The sequence below is a fragment of the Mobula hypostoma genome, chromosome 2, assembly GCF_963921235.1.
Source record: "Mobula hypostoma chromosome 2, sMobHyp1.1, whole genome shotgun sequence".
NCBI classification, from domain to species: domain Eukaryota; kingdom Metazoa; phylum Chordata; class Chondrichthyes; order Myliobatiformes; family Myliobatidae; genus Mobula; species Mobula hypostoma.
This window is the reverse complement of record NC_086098.1, coordinates 20,970,247-20,988,523: the sequence shown is the minus strand read 5'-3', so window position 1 is coordinate 20,988,523 and position 18,277 is coordinate 20,970,247. Positions and strand designations below refer to the sequence as shown.

Sequence of the window (18,277 nt, the reverse complement as noted above, 5' to 3'; positions counted from 1 at the left end):
TGGCCTTTATAAATCAGAGCATTGAGTATAGGTGTTGAGATGTAACGTAGAAATTGTACAAGGCATTGGTGAGGCCAAATTTGGAGTATTGTGCACAGTTCTGGTCACCAAATTATAAGAAAGATGTCAACAAAATTGAGAGGGTACAGATTTACTAGAATGTTACCTGGGTTTCATTTCCTAAGTTACAGAGAAAGGCTGAACAAGTTGGGTCTTTATTCTTTGGAGCGTAGAAGGTTGAGGGGGGACTTGATAGAGGTATTTAAAATTATGAGGGGGTAGATAGAGTTGACATGGATAGGCTTTTTCCATTGAGAGTGGGGGAGATTCAAACAAGAGGACACGAGTTGAGAGTTAAAGGGCAAAAGTTTAGGGGTAACATGAGGGGGAACTTCTATACTCAGCGAGTGGTAGCTGTGTGGAACGAGCTTCCAGCAGAAGTGGTTGAGGCAGGTTCGATGTTGTCATTTAAAGTTAAATTGGATAGCTATATGGACAGGAAAGGAATGGAGGGTTAAGGGCTGAGTGCAGGTCAGTGGGACTAGGTGAGTGTAAGAGTTCGGCACGGACCAGAAGGGCCGAGATGGCCTGTTTCCTTGCTGTAATTGTTATATGGTTATATGGTATAAAGTGCTACCAAAATGACCAAATCACCCAAAAGGGTTTCTGTATACATACTGACTGGAAAGCATTGGAATATTGGCTTTGAAATTGGGAATGACATGGCCAATGGAAGCACACTTCCCTATTGGATGCTGGTATAATAGATCTCAGTACAAACAAGATACGTTACTGAACTGTGCAGGAACCTGTTTCAATCTCTGTGGCATTAGTGGTGTATCGTTCTGCTGGGGAATCAATGATAGATGCAATTGTGATTTTAGTAACACAAGCTACACATATCATCATCATCCTTATGTGTCGGGTCATATGACAAAAGTGATCATGGTCTCCATGACCATGATTGTACTTGGCAAATTTTCCAACAGAAGTGGTTTGCCATTACCTTCTTCTGGGCAGTGCCTTACAAGATGAGTAACCCCAGCCATGATCAATACTCTTCAGTGATTGTCTGCCTGGTGTCAGTGGTCGCATGGCCTTATCTTGTGATATGCATCAGCTGCTCATACAACCATCCACCATCTACTCCCATGGCTTTACATGACCTGATCAGGTGCTACACCTTGTGCAAGGGTGACCTGAAGGCTAGCAGGGCAAAGAAGTGTCTTGCATCTCCTTTGGGAGAGTCCACCCAAAAGCTAGATACTGGCATATTTACAATAATCCTGCTGATACTCACAACATGATCAGCTCAGGACCATCCTAAGTTCTTCATCAGATCTCACTCAGATAAGTTCCATGGGCTGCAGGCAGCATGACTCAACACACTCGAATCATCCTTGAAATTATGACAAAGACTGAGGGACAGTGGTAAAGGATGTGACTGAAGTAAGTCCAAAGTGGGGGAGGCATGAAAGTGAGTTGCTAATCAAAGCCAAGGGCAAGAAGAGCCTTTCCATAATCAGTAATCCCCAACCTCCGGGCCGCAGACCGATACATTGCCGTGAAGAATGCAGTGGTGCAGCACTAGCCAGAACGCACCCAGCACATCTTTAAGAAAAAAGCCGAAATAAACAAGCTAATTAATTAGGTGCTGCCCGGCACAGAAATGTCGGCCCAGATCAGAGGGGACACATCACCTCTGATCTGGGCCGACATTTCCATGCCGGGCAGCACCTAATTAATTAGCTTGTTTATTTCGGCTTTTAGATTAAGGATGTGCTGAGTGCGTTCCGATTTCTGCAGCACCAGTGCATTCTTCACGGCAATGTATCAGTCCGCGGCCCAGAGATTGGGGACCACTGTTAATATAAGAATTATATCACTTGGTACTGATGTCAATATTTTAATACGTTTTACACTAATTTATGCAGTACATGAAACACCGAAGTAAAACCTCCTGACAGATTCAGTGGTAGCCTAAATGCAACAGGTGTCAGATTCAAGCTTCCCCGTTTTTTGGCAGATGTTTTGTTGTCTGAGGTTAAACAGCAGGAAACCTATCTAGGAGAAGGTTTAAAAGAGTTCATCTTTTCCACACACTAGAGCAGATGTTCCATCCAGAACTAAATATGAACTGAGCTGGAAGTGATTCAACTGTCAGTGACATCTATAGTCATTGCTGGTCGTGCAGTTCTGTGCAAGTAACTACTGCACACGTAATGATAGCCAGAGGTTACTCATTGCACAGCTCAAGGCTGATGCAACCAGCTGCACAAAGTTGTACTTCCATGGTTTTTTTTGCTTCACAAGCTCTTAAAACGTTTTCTCTTCCATATGTCACATGTGCAAAGTTTTTAAAAAAGACCAGAAATCCTGTGGTATTATTGGGACCTGTGAAACAGGATGTGTGCTGAATTTACATTGTTGAAAATTACCATCTGTGCTGCCAGAAAAGGAGGAAGCAGCCTTTCAGCTGCAATTAAACCACATCTTCAATGTTCACACAGAGGAAATAAGAGATTTTTAAATGCGGGTTTTTGAATATTTTGCCCTGTGACCAATATTTCCCGTAAAAAATTTTCTTAACAGCTGTGCGGACCAACCATTGATCTAAACAGAAAATCTGTATATGGCCTGAAATGCTTATCTTCGTAATATGCATATTACCAGAGCAGTGTTCATTGGGCCGGTGGTTTATTAACAATGAGTTACTGACTACCATTCTGTGTTTATTGTTACAATTTGTTGCAATTTGAAACACTGAAGATGTAAATACATTGTTTTAAAGTAAAGGTCGTGGTATATTTATTATTTAGAAAAGTTTTGGAATCATAGAATCATAGAAAAGTACAGCAGAGAAACAGACTCTTCAGCCAATCTAGTCCATGCCAAATCATTTAAACTGCTTACTTGCATCAACCTGCACTGGGACCATAGACTTCTATACCCTTGCCATCCAACTGTGCTTAAATGTTGAAATCAAGCTCGCGTGCATCACTTGTGCTGGTAGCTTGTTCCACACTCTCACAACCCTCTGAGTGAAGAAGTTTCCCAGCATGTTCCCCTTAAACTTTTCATCTTTCATACTTAACCAATGACCTCTAGTTTCCACCCAAACTCAGTGGAAAAAGCCTGCTTGCATTTACCCTATCTATACCCTTCATAGTTTTGTATAATTCTATCAAATCTTCTCTCAGTCTTCTACCTTCCAAGAAATAAAGTCCTAACCTATTCAATCTTTCCAATTAACTCAGTCCCAGCAACATCCTTGTAAATTGTCTCTGTACTCTTTCACCCAAAGAACTGTAGCTCACATTTGTTTGCATTCCATTTGCCATTGTCAGCCCATTTTTCATCTGTTCCAGATCCTGCTACAAGCTCTAATAGTTTTCCTCACTGTCCACTACACCCTCAATCTTGGTGTCATCCGCAAATTTGCTGATCCAGTTCAACACACTATCATCTGGATCATTGAAATGGATGACAAACAACAATGGACACAGCTCCAATCCCAGAGGTACTCCACTAGTCACAGGCTTCCAGCTAGAGGAGCAACCATCTACTACCACTTTCTGGCTTCTCCCACAAAGCCAATGTCTAATCCAATTCACTACCTCATCCTGAATTCCAAGTGACTAAACTTACTTCAACAACCTTCTATGCTGGACCTTGTCAAATGTCTTGCTGAAGTCCTTGTAGATAACATCCACTGCTTTATCTTCATCCACTTTCCTGGTAACTTCCTCAATAAGCTCTTTAAGATTCATTAGCCACGACCTACAACCACACAAAGCCATGCTGACTATCCGTAATTAGTCCATGTCTATCCAAATACTTATATATCCATTCCTTTAGAATATCTTCCAGTAACATTCCCACTACTGATGTCAAATTCACTGGCCTATAATTTTTTGGTTTATTTTGAGAGACTTTCTTAAACAAAGGAACAATATTGGTTATTCTCCTATCCTCCGGTACCTCATCTGTCACTAAGGATGATTTGAAAATCTCTGTTAGGACCCCGGCAATTTCAGCAAAGTCTGAGGAACCACCTTGTCAGGCCTTAAGAATTTATCACCCTGATTCGTCTCAAGACAGCAAACACCTACAACACGATATTATTTCTGATCCGAATGGCAGATTTCTATTGGTTAGTGGTTTACTCTTTAATAAAAAGGTAGTTTTGGTTAATGTTTACGCTCCTAACATGGACTGTCTGGAATTTTATAAATCATTATTTAATTTGTTCTCGAATTTGAATGAGTTTTCACTAATTTGGGGCGGGGATTTTAATACTTGTTTATCTCCATCTTTGGATCCTTCAGCTCCTTTACAGACCTTACCCAATAAATCTGCAACCTTGATTAACTCATTCCTTTCAGATTCCGAATCGATGGACATTTGGCGTTTTTTTGCACCCTCAGGAAAAAGATTTTTCTTTTTTTTCACATGTTCATTGTTCCTATTCAAGAATTGATTATTTTTTATTGACTGTCGTCTTATTCCTTCAGTGGTCAAATGTGAATATGACTCTATAACCATTTCGGTTCATGCTTCACTTAAACTTTCTATTAAAATATCGGCCAACACACAAAATAATAGACAATGGCGTTTTAATTCACTGTTGCTTCAGGACTCGGATTTTGCTAACTTTACGAATGAACAGATTGATCTCTTTTTTACAATCAACTATACAGAAGATATTTCTATGAACATCCTTTGCGACACTTTTAAAGCTTATATTCGTGGTCAGATCATCTCGTATTCTGCTGCTTTGAGGAAGAGGTTGAAGGATGAGGAGCTGGTTATTGTAGACAAGATTAAGGAAATTGATAAGATATACGCTACAGCTCCCTCTGAGAAGTTGTATAAACAAAGAACTGAACTTCAAATGGAACACAGTTTATTACTTTCGTCCTCGATTGCAAATCTATTAATGAAAACAAGAAGTGAATTTTATATACATAGTGACAAAGTTGGTAAACTGTTGGCTAACCAGTTGAAGACTAACTATTCCAAATTTCAAATTAATCAGATTTATAATCAAAATAATCAACTGATATCTGATCAAGCTGAGATTAATCAATCTTTTTTTGATTTTTATTCCTCGTTATATCAATCAGAGTTTCCACGAGACTCTAAATATATGTATGACTTTTTAGATAACCTAGATTTCCCTAAGATTTCACATGATATATCTTCTATGCTTGACACTTCCTTTACTACTGATGAGATTAAGAAGGTTATTTTCTCTATGAGTCCAGGGAAAGCTCCTGGTCCTGATTGGTTTACTGTGGAACTTTATAAATGTTTTGCATCTTCATTAATCCCTTGGTTATTCAGGGTTCTAGAGGCCTCATTAAAACTTGGTAAACTTCCTGAATCCTTCTATAGAGCATCGATCTCTTTAATATTAAAGAAGGATAAAGATCCTGCTCAATGTGCATCTTATAGACCAATATCCTTATTAAACGTTGATTCTAAAATCTTTTCTAAATTATTAGCAAACAGATTAGAAAAAGCACTTCCTTATATTATTTCGGAAGACCAAGCGGGTTTTATTAAAGGTTGTTACTCTTTTTATAACATTCGTACACTGTTAGACATTGTTTATACTCCCTCACAAAATGATCCTGAGTGCGTCATTTCCTTAGACGCTGAAAAAGATTTCAACAGAGTCGAATGGCCTTACTTATTTAAGGTGTTTGAAATGTTCAATTTCAGCCCGAAATTTATATCCTGATTCAAATTGTTATATCATTCTCCTATGGCCTCAGTCCGTACTAACTCTTCAAGCTCACCTTTTTTCCCTCTTTTTCGAGGTACCAGACAAGGTTGTCCTCTTAGTCCTTTATTATTTGATATTGCATTAGAACCTCTTCCAATTGCCATTCCAGAATCTCCAAATATTATTGGGATAACTCGGGGTTTAAAGTCCCATAAAGTATCATTCTATGCTGATTACTTATTTATATATTTCTAATCCTCCAAAATCTATCCCTGCTGCTTTAGATTTATTAGCACAATTTAGTCTTTTTTCAGGTTATAAGTTAAATCTCGGTAAGAGTGAACTTTTTCCAGTTAATAAGCAAGTTCCCTTATATCAGAATCTTCCATTTGAATTGGTTAATAATCATTTTTCATATCTTGCAATTAAAGTTACCTGTAAACATAAAGATTTATTTAAGACTAATTTCCTACCCTTAATCGATCACATTACTCAACTCTCATTTAAATGGTCTCCATTTTATTTAACTTTAATTGGTCATATTAATGCTGTTAAGATGTTTATTCTTCAAAAAATTTTATATGTATTTCAGGCACTACCGATTTTTGTTCCCAAATCCTAACTTTAGATTCTATTATTGGGCAATTAATATTCGACACATGAAATTTTGGTTACTTGATCAAGATACACTATCCATTCCTAAATGGGTAGTATTGGAATTACAATCTGCTCAAGGTTATGCACTTGGCTCCATTTTAGGTTCTTCTCTTCCTTTTGATTTGAAACGCTGTAAACTGGTTTGTAACCCGATAGTTAAATATACCTTACGTAATTGGTTTCAATTCCGAAAATTTTTCGATCTTAATCAATTTGGGCTTGCGATTCCTATTTTTAGTTACATATTCTTCCCTCCCTCTTCCACTGCCCGTGCCTTTCAAATTTGGAAGACTAATGGTATTTCACGGTTTTTGGATTTATTTTTAGATGGTTCCCTTATGTCTTTTGAGCAATTATCTAACAAATACAACTTACCAAGAATACATTTTTTTAGGTATCTCCAAGTTAGAAATTTCCTAAGTACTATACTCTTTTCCTTTCCAACATTACCTCCCACATATATTTTAGACATTATAATTAACCTTAATCCATGTCAGAAAGGTGTAACAGCTATTATTTATAATACTATTATGAAACTTAGGAAAGCTCCATTTGATAAGATTAGGTCAGATTGGGAAAAGGAATTAGGTCTTATTATTCCAGTGGATGACTGGGTGCATATTTTACAACTAGTTAATACTTCCTCTATCTGTTCTAAACACTCCCTAATTCAGTTTAAAGTTGTCCATAGAGCACATATGTCTAAAGATAAATTAGCTCATTTTTATTCTCATATTAACCCTTTGTGTGACAGATGTCATGGGCAGATAGCTTCCTTAACTCATATGTTTTGGGCCTGTCCTACTCTGGAAACTTTTTGGAAAGATATTTTAAATATTATTTCAAAGGTATTGAATATAGATATTTCTCCCCATCCTATTACTGCTATCTTTGGATTACCTAAAATTTCCAGTGATCTTTCCCCTTCAGCCCGCAGATTGATTGCATTTCTTACTTTAATGGCGAAAAGATATATTTTACAACATTGGAAGGAGATTAATGCTCCAACTACATTCTTTTGGTTTTCCCAGATGATACTATGTTTAAATTTGGAGAAAATTAGAAGTAATCTTTATGATTCTTCAGTTAAATTTGAACAGACTTGGAGATCTTTTATTCAACATTTTCATTTAATGTAACTTTTTTTTTCTCTGGCCATATTTACGTTCCCTTCTTGCTTTTTAACTGTTTTTAATGGAGGTCGGGTTTGAGGACGTGATTGTTTTAAGTTGTTTAACTCTACTTAATACCTAGTTAGCCCATTGCTTTGCTTTGCTTTTTAGTTTAGTTGCACGGTGTGTTTTTTTGGGGGGGGTTTTTTGGGTTTTTTTTCCTTATTGACATGTTTGAAAATTAGTATACTATTATATTATCTGGTTATTTTATATCTAAACTGCACTGTTTGTACTAACTTTTCTTTTGTGTATTAATATCTCTTGTAAAGTTATATTGCAACTGTGTATCAGTGCCTATATGGTTTACCTTTTGTGTACTAATTCAATAAAAAGATTTAAAAAGAAAGAAAGACAGCAACACCTCCTCCTAATATATATTGGGTTCATGACCTTGCTGCTGCTTTGCCTCACTTCTGTGGATTCTGTGTCTCCCTAATAAATACAAATGCAAAACATCTATTTAAGATCTCTCCCATCTCCTTTGGTTGTTTACCAACTGTTTACCAATTTTGTCCTTTGCAATCTCTTTGTTCTTAAGATATTTCTAGAATCCCTTAGGATTCTCTTTCACCTTGTCTGCTAGGACATCCTCATGTCTTTTAAACATAGAAACATAGAAACATAGAAAACATACAGTACAATACAGGCCTTTCAGCCCACAAAGCTGTGATGAACATGTCCCTACCTTAGAACTACCTAGGCTTTACCCATAGCCCTCTATTTTTCTAAGCTCCATGTACCCATCCAGGAGTCTCTTAAAAGACCCTATCATATCTGCCTCCACCACCGCCGGCAACCCATTCCATGCACTCATCACTCTCTGTGTAAAAAACATACCCCTGACATCTCCTCTGTACCTACTTCCAAGCACCTTAAAACTATGCCCTCTTGTGCTCTGGGGAAAAGACTCCGACTATCCACACGATCAATGCCTCTCATTATCTTGTACATCTCTATCAAGTCACCTCTCACCTTGTAGCCCTCCTGATTTCCTTGTTAAGTGTTCTCTTGCATATCTTCTACTCCATAAGCACTTCATTGGTTCCTACCTGCCTATACCTGCTACACACCTCCTTTTTTTCTTAACCTGGGCCTCACTATCCCTTGAAAACCAAGGTTATCTTTACCTTTTATTCTGACATGCAAATACAAACTTTGTACTCTCAAAATTGTACTTTTGAAGGCCTCCCACTTAATAAGTTCACCTTTGTGAAAAGACAGCCTACCCCAAACCACACTTGCCTAATCCTTTCTGATACCATCAAAATTGGCCTTTCTCCAGTTTAGAATCTCAACCCGCAGACCGGACCTATCCTCTTCCATAGCAACCATGAAACTAATGGCAGTGTTCCCCTACACAAACTTCTGTCACTTGCCCTGTCTCGTTCCCTAACAGAAGATCCAGTATCACACACTCTCTTGTTAGGACTTCTATGTACTCATTAAGGAAACTTCCCTGAATACATTTGGCAAACTCTATCCTAACTAGTCTTCTTACAGTATGGGAATCCCAGTCAATATGTGGTAAAATCACCTACCATAAGAATCTTATGTTTCTTGCAAAAGTCTGTGATCTCTTTTCAAATTTGTGCCTCTAAATCCCACAGACTGTTGTGTGGTCTATAGTATAGTCCCATTAATGTGGCCATACCTCTCTTATTCTTATTCACTAGACAAGTTCTCTGGGCTGTTCTGACTGAACAGTGCCATGACATTTTCCGAGACCCCTCCTCTAACCCTCCTTCTTTAATCCCTCCTGTTCTGTCCCATCTAAAATAACGGAACCCTGGAATGTTGAGCTGCCAGTCCTGCCCCTCCTGTAACCAAGTCTCATTAATGGCTACAATACCATAATTCCATGTGTTGATGCATGTCTTGAGCCCATCTGCCTTTCCTGACAAAACTTCTTGCATTGAAATGTACACAGCTCAGGACAGTAGTTGCACTATGCTCAATCTTTTAATCCTTGACTTTGTCTGAAGACTTAACAGCATCTCCAGAACATCTCTATTATCTATTCTGGTGCTCTGGTTCGCCTGCACCCCCAGTTTAAACACTTTCGTGCAGTACTAGCAAACCTTCCCCCTATGGATCATATCCATTAATATATAATTAATTACAATTATATTAGCATAATTTCAAAATTAACATCATATAAAATAAATTTCCAGCTGCGTGGCAACAAAGGCTATGTGCGTGGGAGCAATTCAGTTACTCAGTGGCTGTGCACCCATACAGCTTAGAGGGATCAGCGCCTGTGACGTATCACTGTCCTGGAAAGCTATACTGAATCCTGCTGGTTCTATGGAAGCTGACCTGCAGTTTTAAGGATGAGATCCAATTACAAATGCCATGAACATAGGACCCTACATGTCTCCTGAGTTTCTGTAAATTCAGGAATGATCTGGGAATTTCAAGGCATGTGGCCATTTTCATTATCTAATACGGCCACCCATATTTTCACTTCTTGTTCTATCTGGGAGCTACTGGAGCATGTTAAGTGTCTCACATCCTGCTGTAAGCAAGTTGCTGATGAATTATGAACCAGGCCATAGTGCTTCAAGAATTTAAACTATGATGCCAAGAGTTACAATGACCAAAAAAATCAGATTTGTATCGCTTCTTGGATTCCCCCAAATACGAAGTGCTTATCAATTTCACTGTGTGTTGCATTCTGAGCCCCACCACTAAAAGCAGAAGTCGTACCTAAACCATTAAAAACATGAGAAGTTCTGCAGATGAGGGAAATCCAAAGAAGGGCCTTCAGTGGGTTTTTTCATTTCCACTGATGCTGCCTGATCGGTTGAGTTCCTCCAGCATTTTGTGTGTGTTGCTACAAACCACTTTGATACATTTCATCAGTATACAAGAAGACATGCAATCCCAGGAAGTGATTCCCAGAGGAGTGTTGACAACGTCCCCTAGGAGCTGCCATGATGCCTTCATAGTCTGGAAGTCTAACTCACCAGAATGTAATGGAATGTACTGGTTCCTGGAAGTGCTCACAAAAACCGACTGACTCAATGCCTGACTGAATGCTTCTTTGTCATCCTTGGAGCACAGGATAGAAATCTCCAAAACCGGCTGGTGATTCTGTCAGTTTTACGGGTTAGCATAAAGGCTTTCATGAAGTATCTTAGCAACACTAAAGTGAAAAGCCACTTCAAAAGCACCTGAGGTAGCTCTGGAGAGATTGCTACTGCTAACGTGTTAGATCTATTTTCCAACACAATAACTATTCATTGTGAACGGAGAGGAGAACAAACAGAGTGTACAGCACAAATGAAGAAGTTTTGTTTCCAGTGTTGGCCAGATCATTGTTTAGAGCTGTTGCACTGGGGCAACATAAAAATAGATGTTTTGTGCATTCCAGGAGAGGTAAATCAGAATCAGTTTCAGATTTAATATCACCGGTATATATTGTGAAATTTGTTAACTAAGTAACAGCAGTGCAATGCAATACCAGATAAATATTTTTAAAAAACAGAATTACAGTAAGTATATATATTTGTATATTAAATAGTGAAATTAAAATAAGTGGTGCAAAAACAGAATTTTTTAAAAATGTAGTGTTCATGGGTTCAGCTTCCATTTAGCTCAGCTAAATGTGTCTATTCTGTTTACCCTTGCTAAAAACTGGAGCAACACATCCCTCTGACATTGATAGCGCCATATAGATGTTATGAATAGCATAGAAATCACCATGGCTGGGACAACAGATGAGAGAAAACGAAACATGTAAGCTGGTGTCCAACTGAATGTGAACCTTCCAATCTGGCAGAGTACTTCAGTACTTAACAACACATTCAACCATTTCGTAAGAAGTCATTTTAGCTTATAACAAAATTAACAAGGTGAGCTTTGGTGAGCTTGTGGCATCTTTTTAATGCGGCTCATGGTTAGTGCGGTCTTAGGTTGATGCATGTATGTCTGTTTGTGTCAGGGTTACGTTATGCAAAATAACAGCATTTAGGTGATTTCATCAAGTATAATATTGTCCTCCTGATAACATTCAGAAGAGAATACTGCTGATTATAATAGTTGCGTGTACTGAGAGGAAGCAGTTGAGGTTTGCTCGAGTATAGGTGGATTACATATGTAGTTGAGCATTACAATATAGTCACCATATTCTTTCCCTTACGCTAAGACCGTAAGATATAGGAGTAGAATTAGGTCATTCAGCCCATCGAGTCTGCTCTGCCATTCCATCATGGCTGAACCCGGATCCCACTCAACCTCATACACCTGCCTTCTCACCAGAACCTTTGATGCCCTGAACAATCAGGAAACTATCAACTTCTGCTTTAAATGTACCCATGGACTTGGCCTCCACTGCAATCTGTGGCAGAGCATTCCACGGACTCACTACACTCTGGCTAAAAAAAAACCTTCCTCCATACCTCGGTTCTAAAAGGTCACACCTCAGTTTTGAGCCATATGGTTCTGTGCCCGTCATAGGAAACATCCTCTCCACTTCCACCTTATCTAGTCCTTTCAGCATTCGGTAGGTTTCAATTAAATCTCCCTACATTCTTCTAAATTCCAGTGAGTACAGGCCCAAAGCTGCCAAACGCTCCTCGTGTGTTAACCCTTTCATTGCCGGGATCGTGCTCATGAACCTCCTCTGGACTCTCCCCAATGACAACAGTGAGATATGAGACCCAAACCTGGTGACAATACTCCAAGTGTGGCCAGACTACTGTCTTATAAAGTCACCCCTTTATCTCCTTGCTTTTATGTTCTATTCCCCTCGAAATAAATGCCCTCTGGAAAAACTTGCCTCAAATCCTCTTTAAACCTTTTCCCTCTCACTTCATAAACCTATGCTCTTCAGTTTTATATTCCCTTATCCTGGAAAAGAGATTGAGTCCATTAATATCTATGCTACTCATGATTTTACAAACCTTGACAAGCTCATCCCTTGGCCTTCTTCACTCCAGGAAGAACAGTTCCAGCCTTATCCAGTCTTATAACTCAAGGTTTCCAGTCCTGATAACATCCTTGTCAAGCTTTCCTGCACCCTTTCCAGTTTAATGACATTCTTCCTACAGCTGGGTGAGTAGAATTGCACACAATACTCCTAGTGTGGTCTCAACAACAGCTTGTACAGTTGTAACATGACATGCCAATGTTTGTATTCAATGCCCTGTCTGATGAAGCTATGCCAATGATTTCTTCAGCATTTTGTTTACCTGCATCACCCCTTTTAGGGAACTATGTACCTGTCTCTTTGTTGTGGTACACTCCTCAGGACCCTGCCCTTTACTATGCAAGTCCTGCCTTGGTTTAAGTTCACAAACGCATCACTTCACAGTTATCTAATTTAAATTCTATCTGCAATCCGTCTGTCCACTTTCCCACCTGATCTAGATCCTAGACAACTTTTTTCACTGTCCTTTATACCACCAAGTAGTGACATGTACAGACTTACTGATCGTGCCACCTACATTCTCATCGAAATCATTGACATATATGATATACAGCAGGAGACCCAACACCGGTCCCTGTAGAACACCGTTGACCACAATCCCGTACTAACAACCTCTGATTCCTTCTATCAAGCCCATTTTTTTTACCCAGCTATCTACCTCAACCTGGAACTCATGTGTTCACACCTTCTGGACCAGCCTTCCATGCAGAACATTGTCAAAAGCCTTGCTAATGTTCATGTAGACAACATCTACCGCCCTTCCCCCTTCAGTCCTCTTGGTCAGCATTCTAAGAAGATCAATCAAATTTGTGAGACAATATTTTCCAGGCACAAAGCCACACTGACTATCCCAATCAGTCCCTTCCTTTCTAAACGCAGGTAGATCTTATGTCTCAGAGTCCCGCCCAGTAACTTACCCACCACTGATTCAAAAGGACTAAAGAAAAAGAGCAAAGATGTAACACTGAGGCTTTACAAGCATCTGTCAGACTGCACAGAGTATTATGAGCATATTTGAGCCCTTTATCTAAGAATTAATGTGTTGGCATTGGAAAGAGTCCAAAGGTGGTTCACAAGAATGATCCCGGAAACGGGGAATGTTTAATGAGTCTGGGCCTGTACTGGCTGGTATTTATAAAAATTCAGGAAGAGGGGGTGTGGTGGGAGATTTGGTTGAAACCTTCTGAATATTGAAGGCCTAGACAGAGTGGGTGTGGCACGTGGCCAAGCGGTTAGGGCGTTGGGCTCACGGTCTGAAGGTCGTGGGTTCGAGTCTCGGCCAAGGCAGCGTGCTGTGTCTTTGAGCAAGGCACTTAACCACACACTGCTCCAGTCCACCCAGCTGGAAATGGGTACCGGCAAATGCTGGGGGTTAACCTCGCGATAGACTGGCGTCCTATCTGGAGCGGCGGAGTTTCGTAATCTCAGTCGCTTCATGTCACAGAAACCAGCATAAGCACCGGCCTGATAGGCCACAAGGCTTGGGACAGACTTTAACTTTTTTTAACTAGACGGAGTGGACTTGGAGAGGATTTTCCTATGGTAGGGGAGTCTAGGACCAGTGTGCACAACCTCAGAATAGGACATCACTTTAGAACAGAGATGAGCAGGAATTTATTTAGCCAGAGGGCAGTGAATCTGTGTAATTCATTGACACAGATAGCTGTGGAAGCCAAGCATTGGGCATATTTAAAATGGAGGCTGATAGGTAAGGATGGGGAGAAGGCAGGAGAAGGGAATGAGTGTGATAATAAATTAGCCATGATGGAATTGATTAGCAGACTCAATGGAATGAATGGTCTAAATCTTCTCTATGTCTTATGGTCTTGTAATTTCCTAGTTGGTTCTTGGAAGTCTGTTTAAATAAACTCACAACATTCACTAACTTCTAATCTTTTGGGACCTCGCCTGCAGCTAAGGAAGTAAAAAAAATCTCTGCCAAGGCTTCAGTATTGCTTCCCACATACTCCTAGGGTAGAGGAACTGGCCCCTGGGATTTATTCACCCTCGTGTGCCTCAAGAAAGACAACACCTCTTTTGTAATATTCATGATTTAGGTCACCGCTGTTCTCTGAGTTAAATTTCCGAGCATCTGTGAATTTCGCCACAGCAAATACCAATGAGAAGTATTCACTTAAGACCTCACCCATCTCCCTGGTTCCTCACATAAATGACCACAAAAGGGCCATAAAGGGTCCTATTACCCCAGTTCTCCTTTTTGTTCTTTATATAGGGAAACCTATAGTACAATCATCAAAGAGATCACTGCTTTCTTATAGGAAAAATATTCAGCTGGTCAGCAGAGTTTGTGAAAGGACATTACATTTCATTTGATGACCATTCATAAATGGAATTTTTATAATACACTCATTAAGGATTTTCTGGTTACTCTAAATTCTGTCGGAGTTTCTTGCACAATGAATCTTTCATAAGCCCTCATTGCCTTAAGGGAACCCTCGGAACAAATTTCATTCTCTAGATTTTCTTTCAGCATTTTTGATATATATCCATGAAATAGTTCTGAGCTACCCGAAACTTCTCCGAGTGCAAAATGTCCTGCTGATCAGCAAAAAGAAAATCATACTAACCTCTGACTAGTCAGATCAACGTTATTCATGAAGGTGCAGTAATTTTGTGAATTAGTTTTAATTGTGCAATTGTTGCGCTTTGCTACATTTTTACAACAGTGGACATTTCTACCACATCTTATAACAGGCCCAGTATGGTGTATTAAAAACGTAAACATGAGGAATTCTGCAGGTGCTGGAAATTCAAGCAACACACGTCAAAGATACTGGTGAACGCAGCAGGCCAGGCAGCATCTATAGGAAGAGGTACAGTCGACGTTTCGGGCCAAGACCCTTGGTCAGGACTAACTGAAGGAAGAGTTAGTAAGAGATTTGAAAGTGGGAGGGGGAGGGGGAGATCCGAAATAATAGGAGAAGACAGGAGGGGGACGGATGGAGCCAAGAGCTGGACAGTTGATTGGCAAAAGGGATACGAGAGGATCATGGGACAGGAGGCCCAGGGAGAAAGACAAGGGGGGGAGGAAACCCAGAGGATAGGCAAGGGGTATAGTCAGAGGGACAGAGGGAGAAGAAGGAGAGAGAGAGAAAGAATGTGTGTATATAAAATAAATAACGGATGGGGTACGAGGGGGAGGTGGGGTTTTAGCGGAAGTTAGAGAAGTCAATGTTCATGCCATCAGGTTGGAGGCTACCCAGACGGAATATAAGGTGTTGTTCCTCCAACCTGAGTGTGGCTTCATCTTTACAGTAGAGGAGGCCGTGGATAGACATATCAGAAAGGGAATGGGATGTGGAATTAAAATGCGTGGCCACTGGAAGATCCTGCTTTCCCTGGCGGACAGAGCGTAGGTGTTCAGCAAAATGATCTCCCAGTCTGCGTCGGGTCTCGTCAATATATAAAAGGCCATATCGGGAGCACCGGACACAGTATATTACCCCAGCCAACTCAAAGGTGAAGTGTTGCCTCACCTGGAAGGACTGTTTGGGGCCCTGAATGGTGGTAAGGAAGGAAGTATAAGGGCATGTGTAGCACTTGTTCCGCTTACAAGGATAAGTGCCAGGAGGGAGATCAGTGGGGAGGGATGAGGGGTACGAATGAACAAGGGAGTTGCGTAGGGAGCGATCCCTGTGGAAAGCAGAGAGAGGCGGGAGGGAAAGATGTGCTTAGTGGTGGGATCCCGTTGGAGGTGGCAGAAGTTACGGAGAATAATATGTTGGACCCGGAGGCTGGTGGGGTGGTAGGTGAGGACCAGGGGAACCCTATTCCTAGTGGGGTGACGGGAGGATGGAGTGAGAGCAGATGTGCGTGAAATGGGGGAGATGCGTTTGAGAGCAGAGTTGATGGTGGAGGAAGGGAAGCCCCTTTCTTTAAAAAAGGAGAACATCTCCCTCGTCCTGGAATGAAAAGCCTCATCCTCGTACCCCATCCGTTATTTATTTATATACTCACATTCTTTCTCTCTCTCTCCTTTTTCTCCCTCTGTCACTCTGACTATACCCCTTCCCCATCCTCTGGGTTTTCCCCCTTCCCCCCTTTCCTTCTCCCTGGGCCTCCTGTCCCATGATTCTCTCATATCTCCTTTGCCAATCACCTGGCCAGCACTTGGCTCCATCCCTCCCCCTCCTGTCTTCTCCTATCATTTTGGATCTCCCCCTCCCCCTCCCACTTTCAAATCTCTTATTAACTCTTCCTTCAGTTAGTCCTGACGTAGGGTCTCGGCCCGAAATGTCGACTGTACCTCTTCCTAGAGATGCTGCCTGGCCTGCTGCGTTCAGCAGCAACTTTGTTGGTCTATTAAATTTTGCTCAGTAACTATTTAAGAGGCTGTTTTAAGAAAATCTACATGTTGATTTAATTTCCACAGCATGCAATCCTTCCATATTTAAGGCTGGAATTAGTGTCAAGTTTAACTCTTGAGCTGATAAACAGACAGAATTGCAGGAATGGGAACCTGGGTATCTCTATAAATCACCATAGTTTAGACATGTCTGAAAATGTGACGTCTCATGATCCAGTTAATATTATACTGTGACCTCATTAAAATTATTCAAACATCTACACCACTCATTATTGCCATTTAAAAATAGTCAGCATCTCTTTTAATATAATAAGGCTGCAGGCAGCAAGAAAGCTACTGATAATTAAGAACTGTCAGGAGGTTCAGAAAGGGCCTCCATCCTCTCTGGTTTGTATTGGATGCTCTGCTCTAGGATGTTGAAAACAGAAAGGATATTTTTCTTCCCCGAAAGCAAATGTATTCATCCAAGCAACACTTCCATGCCAATGCTACAAGTTCAACTAGAAGTTAATACTTGGGGTTTAGATCCTGAGGTATGACTGCATTGTCAAAATAGGTTCAACAGATTGCTTTATATTTATATTTATTGTGTTTTTATGCCTATTGTGTTTCTGATGCTGCATCAGATCCAGAGTAACAATCAGTTCATTCTACTTTACAATCCTGTAGTTAAGAATGGCGATAAACAATCTTGAATCTTGAATGACCACAATCTAGTTATCAAGGCAAGAATTCAATGTTCTTATTCGCTGTTCTCATCTACCTGCTTCCACAGTAACCACACCTTTCTCCTTTGCACTCCTGGAACTCTCAGTTTTACACAGATCATATGTTGCACTGTGCATGAAAGCGCTGTAATCATTGCAGCGTTGAGCACTAAGCATCTAGCAAGAGCGGTGCAAATATTCTCATTTCTTTCTTTCAGGATGGTGCGATTAGAAGAGACTGGGGCAGCCTAACATCCTTCAACCAAAGAAGAAAATCTGCAGGGAAAACACGGGGAGGTAGATTTATGGGAAAGGCAATGTGGAGAGGAGACAATATGGAATTTCTTCCAATTTTATCTAGACGTTCCTATCTTGCTTCTATCTTGAATGGAGGTCATTTTCACTCTGCTTTACATTCTCCTTTTCAGTGCCAGAAAATGTGTAGGTATCCCTACCACTTCTGGAAGAGAACCTCTTCCTTATCTATTTGACAGTTTTTCTTTTATTTGTGGAATATTCCAAATACAAATTTAATGCCATTTAGAGAAGTAATACTTCCAATATTGGAAATTATGGAGAAAATTATATAACTGAAACTGTAGGCTTGCAGAATCCTGAAAAAGAGACTCCTCTAAAACGTCAACTATAAATTCTTTATCATGGATGCTGCCTGACCTGCTGAGTTCTGCCAGCATTTTGTGTGCATTGCTTTGGATTTCCAGCATTGCTTTTGTGCTTAATCCTTTGTAT

At 40.3% G+C, this 18,277-nt stretch overlaps 1 long non-coding RNA gene across 1 annotated transcript in view; it reads left to right on the top strand.

Annotated features, from left to right (window-relative positions):
- Positions 1–18,152, top strand: part of LOC134358346 (uncharacterized) — a 19,801-nt gene extending 1,649 nt beyond the window's left edge. The window contains exons 2-3 of the long non-coding RNA XR_010020862.1: positions 12,504–12,618; positions 17,746–18,152. This is a non-coding gene — a long non-coding RNA (uncharacterized LOC134358346). The remainder of the gene's footprint in view (positions 1–12,503; positions 12,619–17,745) is intronic.
- The last annotated feature ends 125 nt before the right edge of the window (positions 18,153–18,277 follow it).